General features: G+C 32.8%; 1 pseudogene; it reads left to right on the top strand.

The window, feature by feature from the left end:
• Positions 1-433: 433 nt before the first annotated feature.
• LOC110739439 lies at positions 434-2,167 on the top strand (annotated as a pseudogene).
• Positions 2,168-6,209: the final 4,042 nt, after the last annotated feature.

Here is a 6,209-nt window from a genome sequence, read left to right as displayed (position 1 = left end):
TTACACTAAATCCTACATGTGTTTATTTTAACCACTTTTTTAGTTAGAGGCTTTACCAAGTATACATGCATGCATGATACATCCTTTAGAAAATCCTAACATATACAAAATCCCTTATGTTTTCAATGGAACTACTTTAGGTGATTGAGAAAAAAATATGTATAGAATTCATTATTTGCAAAGAACAAGCTTGAATTTCTTCTAAAACCTCAATAACATGACGGAATGATCTACTTCACAATAAAAGTAGTTTATCTTCTTAACACGAGTATTATTTAATTAACTCATAACATACATTAGGAAATAAATCTGCAATAACTAAGTCTTATCCAATAAAATCAATTTTTTTTCAATCATTCAAATTTTTTTCTTTTTTTACTAAATTAAATTACAGTCAAATCCAATAATTTACTAACCCTAATTAATCCCCATAAACAACCAACTAATAAACTTTTTTCACAAACAATACCACCACCGTCACCAAAACCCCAAAGTACCCCCTCACACCAAAACAAACAATCAAAACTCTCACCAAATTACAAGGGCATTTTAGTCATTTCACTTAAAAAATCCCAACAACTAGATCACGTGTCACCTTTCCATTTCATACAATTAAATTTATTTTCCACTGTATAAAAATGTAGTGGACTGTAATCTTCTTTCTTTCTTTCATTTTCTCTCTCTTTTATCAATTTCTCTCTCCTCCCAAAAAAAAAAAAAACAAATGTCAGAATCCAAAACCAAAACCCCAAAAAACCCCTTCACTTCATCATCATCTTCTTCTTCTTCATCTCTTCTCATTACCAAAGAGAAAATGGCAAATGAACTTCCAGAATATTTCAAATGCCCATTTCTCTTGATATAATGTCCGACCCGGTTATCCTCTCTTCGGGTCATACCTTTGATCGGAGCTCCATTCAAAGATGGATTGACTCAGGCCACCGTACTTGTCCAATTACCAAACTACCCCTCCCTGACCCACCTTCCCTCATCCCTAACCACGCCCTTCGCAGCCTCATTTCCAACTACACGCCCACCCAACTCATCCCAACTCGGTCTGACTCGGATGGGTCTGGGTCTGACTCACCGAGTCAACTCGGGTGTCTAATCTCGAAGCTTAACTCGAGGGGTTCGATGGTTGAGGAGAAGGTTGAGTCGTTGGTGAGGTTGACGGGGTTGTCGAAGGCTAACCCGGGGTTCCGAGCGCGGCTCACTGAGTCGGGCGCAGTGTCTGCTGTGTTGCGGTGTGTTGACTCGGATAATGACCCGGGTTTGCAGAGAAGGCGTTGTTGCTGTTGTTGAATTTGAGTTTGGAGTCGGATGATAATAAGGTGGGGTTGGTGGCGGAGGGGCGGTGGCGAGGGTGGTTAGTGCTTTGGGGAGCACCGCTGCTGCGGTGGCAGCAACGGTGCTCACCAGCCTCGCTGTGGTGGAGGTGAACAAGGCGACCATCGGGGCTCACCCCGGTGCGGTAAGGTGCCTTGTTCACCTCCTCCACACGGGGAGAGGAAGAGAGAGGAAAGAAGCTGCGACCGCTCTCTTTACTCTCTCTTCCTTCCCCGAGAACCGTCGTAGGACGGTTGACTGCGGGGCAGTCCCGATTTTGATCAGAATGGCAAAATCGGGACTCGAGCGAGCAATCGAAGTGCTGGGATTGCTCGCTAAGTGTAAAGAAGGGAGGGAGGAGATAGTGAAATGTGATGGGGTTGTAGAGATTTTGGTACATTATGTGAAAAATGGGAGTTTAAGGGGAATTCAATATGGATTGATGACATTGAATTTGATTTGTTGTAGTAGTGATAGAGTGAAGAGACAAGTAAAAAATCAAGGAGTTTTGGAGATTTGTTTTGGGTTAATTCAAGATGATAATGAGAAGATTCATAGGGTTGCATCCAATTTGGCTAAAGTTTTGCAAGAGAATTAACAAGAACAAAGATAATTTGAGGTGAGATGATTTGGGATTTATTATTGGGTCAACAAGTTTTACCCTTTTGAGAATTGAGATACTTCAAATGTTAGTTTAATTTTTATACTAGTTCTTTTTGTTGTACAAAAGAGAAAAAGGAATAGAAGTTTTTTTTTTTTTTTTTTTAATTTTGTTGCTGTATCAATTCTCAATGTACATTATTTTAATAAACAAAATATGGATAAAGAACTCTTCTTTGAATTTTTGCATTTTATTACATTATTAAAGTACAACCTTGTTGCAATCACTTCCTACAAAGCCGCAATTTTTATTACACTAGAGTGGAGCCAACGAGCTAGGTACAACCGGACATATAATAAAGTCTATGGAGTTATACGCTGGGTGGTTTTAGGTTAAGTAGTTATAAATGGAAATCAGTTTCGTCATCATTATAGGCTTACAGCACTACGGAGTAATATAATTGAGGTTATAATAGTGGAATTGTATCCAATTTTCTTGCTTAAATGATCATAACATGGTGGGTGGAGCAATTAACTAAATTTGTTAAACTTAATGATAAAATTAGCTAACTTAAGCAAAGTGTATTCCAATGTTATCTTTCATGAGTATTTTTAAGGCATTTGGATTGTAGTTAAAAGGATAGATATTATTGTTTAATTTTGAGAGTTTCTTTGTTGGTTCTAGTGCGGTTTTTTCATTTGTTTTGGGTAATAAAGAAAAAAGAAAAAGAAAAAAAAAAAAAAAAAGGGGGTAAGAATATGCTTTGGATAAGAAAATTGATGATTCACAAAAAGTGGGTTCATGACAATTGACAACTTATTGGGCTTATTCCTACTCGGCTACTCGTATTCACTATCAAAGTGGCTTGCCTATAATCTAGAAGACATAGGGTTCAAATCTTGCCTTGTTGCTTCTATGTTTGGGTACGGGAACGATTTAGTATGAAATTTGGTATAATACGGAGTAATTTAATAAGATCATCCGCTGCCTATGGTCTAGAAGACATAAGATTCAAATCTTGCCTTGTTGCTTCTAGGTTTGGATACAGATACAATTTAGTATGAAATTGAGTATATACAGAGAAACTTAATAAGATCATCTGATATTGAATGTCTAGATTTAAACTAGTTTGAAGAAATTTATGAGAATGGATTTTTCTACAAATTGAACGTTGATTTCACATAATTAGATGTGTAAGACAATTTTCTTTTTCTCTTCTAATTTGCATGAGAGTTTTACATTTGCTTTTGTCGAAACATAACTAGAACATGTTTACTTTAATGCTACGTAATTGGTTATAAACACTATGAACCACAAAAAAGTATAGATTAATTGATTCGAATTTCACTTGATCAACCTATTTGACTTGACAATGGAGAAAAAACTAAAAAAAAAGACACCACTCAAGTAGCTAGTAGTTTTCATGTATTTGGATTATTATGAACCCAATAAATGCCATGATTAGCTAGGTCCAATAAATTTGGACAATTAATAGGATATTTTGGATCATACAAAATTGTTATGGATTACAATCTTAACCAACCAATTAATGGTCTCAAAAAGAATCAGTTTAATATCGATTTTTTAAATACTATTACAAACATTATCCCCTTCGTTTCTACTTGATAGTCATATTTGAAAATACTCCTTATAAATTTGAAATTAAAACCATAAATTAAATAAGAAAAACAAACACTTGAAATTTTTGTTTAACTCATCGTTATGTAATTATGTATAGTTTAACAATACACGGTTTTAACTTTTGATACATAGTAATTAAAAAATACTCATAATTAAATACCAAGGATTACATAAAAATTGTACATCAAGTAAAATACGAGTATATTTTGTAATGGATGGAGAATTTAAGATCATTTAATTTTGATCCTAAAGAAATATTTGAAGGGTGAGTGATTCTTTTGTAGTCATGCTAATGTACATCAGAAGTGGCAAAATCCAAGCCAAGTAAGCTACCCCATTTCACCTCAAAAAAATAGTTTGAGATGTGACATCACAATCCAAAAATTTTTAAAAAAAATAAAAATAAAAATAGAAAAAATAAAAAAAATAGAAAATTTTCGTGTACAAATTTGTCATTTGGTTTGACTCCATTTTGTGGGGTCACATAAAAATTGCTAAGTTAGGCCAGCTTGATGAAACTGCTAAGAAAGAGGCATCAATTTTAGGGTCCTACAAAATGAATTAAATTATTTATACACGTGATTTTCAACTAATTTTAGTATTAACCTATTCTTTCTTTTTTGGTATTATTCTCTTAAACACCATTACTCTATATTTTGCAAGCTTTTGACTTGTATAATCCACTTGATTAATTAGGTTGGTGGTTCATCTATTTTATCCTTACCTATGCTAAATAGTGTATATATATATCTCTTAATTATTTAAAATTATTAGCTTCATTATTTTCTTGATCCAACACAATTATTTTTCTATTATTAGTTATCTATGAACATTTTTGAATAAGGTCAATTAGGTACTTAGGTGTGCTTTATGATATGTCATATTGGTACTCGTAGTAGAGTTATACAAAGTACTTATATACGGAATAGGAAAGTTCTTTTTGCTACTTTTTCGTAATACCACAAATTCATGACAATTATAATACAAAACAAGTGCTATCTATGTAAGGACTTATATTTGAAGATGTTAGGTTTTGTAAAACTTCTTGATTTGAGTGAATTACGATATTTTTGTACAAAATAATCTAAGCAAATGAGGAGATAAATATTTTATAAATATATATTCTCTATAAGATGAAATTACCCTTTGGATCAATTCTGTAGGTAAAGGATGACTAAAATTTGTACTGTAGTAAATGGAAATATGTCTACAAAACATAGTAGAATTGGAATTACAAATACAACAAAAATACGACTACGAAAATATAGTTATAAAATCAGATTTAGTAAAACATGGTCTGATAAAACTAAAACTTTGAAATCAAGTCAATAAAAACTAACATAAAAAATGTTAAATGTTACTAAATTGGATCTCTTTAATAAGCTTATAATTATCTAACCCAAATCAAATCCAATTTGTAGAACTTGTCTGCGATCTAGGGGTTTATTCTCCTTTTAGGCTCGTAAGAGGAGAGTAAACCCGAAATGCTTCCCTTTTAAAGTGCGTGCCACCTCACTTGCCACATATTACCATTTATTGCGTTGCACATATTGTAATTTATCTATTAAGCAAGAAATATTTTTTAGAAAATTTCAATTGAGAAAACAAAGATAATTTGAATATTGTTATCCTTTGCAAATTCATACATGCCGCACCTGGGTTCTAGTACTTAATTACGTAAGAATAGTGCTCCATAAGTTACATTGTATAAAAAAATTAAAAATATATTTTGATTTTTGAGGGACTTAATAATAGTTAATAATATGTCCTTTAAATTTGTACCACTGTAGCTTCATTAATGGACAACATAATTATTAAGTAAAATAAAAAATAAAAAATAAATGGACAACATAATTATAAGCAACATAAACTGTGCGATGCTGACTTCCAAATATATTTGGGCCTGAAGACAACTGGTTGCCTAAGTACCACTAATTTAGTCGGGCTAATTAGCCCCTTGTAAACTGATTGGGCTAATTACAAGAATTGTTATCGTTGTTGAAACACATTACAATCATACTCTTAACTCTTCAAAGGGTCTATTTGGTCGAATTAAGACTTTACTTAATAAGGTTCTTATCTCAAATTCTAAAAGTTAGAGTTCCGAATCATGTAAAATAGGTGTTTGAAGATGCAGGTTCACTATTTTATTTTTTTCCCGTACCTTCAAGTGTCTTGCCCCTAATCACAAGACCAATAAGTCATGATAGAGAGTTGATTAGAAGTCATTATAATAGGGTCTCTCATTACCATTAAAAAGCTAAGATTCTCCAAATAAAATAGGTAATGGCATAAAGAAGGGTTGCCCTACCTCAAAAGTATAGAGCTATATTCATATAAAAAGGCACATAATATTAAGCATATAAATGTACATAAATCACAATCTATAAAACTGGTCCAACGATATATTATACATATTCAATGTCTCATTTTTTGTAACCATGAGTGACAATAGGATAGAAGGGGACCAAAGTTTACATTTATAAAGTATAAGCGAATGAAGAAAGTGTAACCGATAATAACAAAAAGAACTTATTCCTCATAGTCCCCCCCCCCCCCTTTTTTTTGTTGCTGTTGATGCTTAATTATTAGTTAATTACGAGATAAGTAAGGTTTACAATCTTCGTTTTTAAAAGTTTTT

This window comes from Chenopodium quinoa, unplaced genomic scaffold (assembly GCF_001683475.1).
Source record: "Chenopodium quinoa cultivar QQ74 unplaced genomic scaffold, ASM168347v1, whole genome shotgun sequence".
NCBI lineage: Eukaryota > Viridiplantae > Streptophyta > Magnoliopsida > Caryophyllales > Amaranthaceae > Chenopodium > Chenopodium quinoa.
Note: the sequence above shows the minus strand (reverse complement) of the source record. Positions and strands in the feature narration are given on the sequence as shown.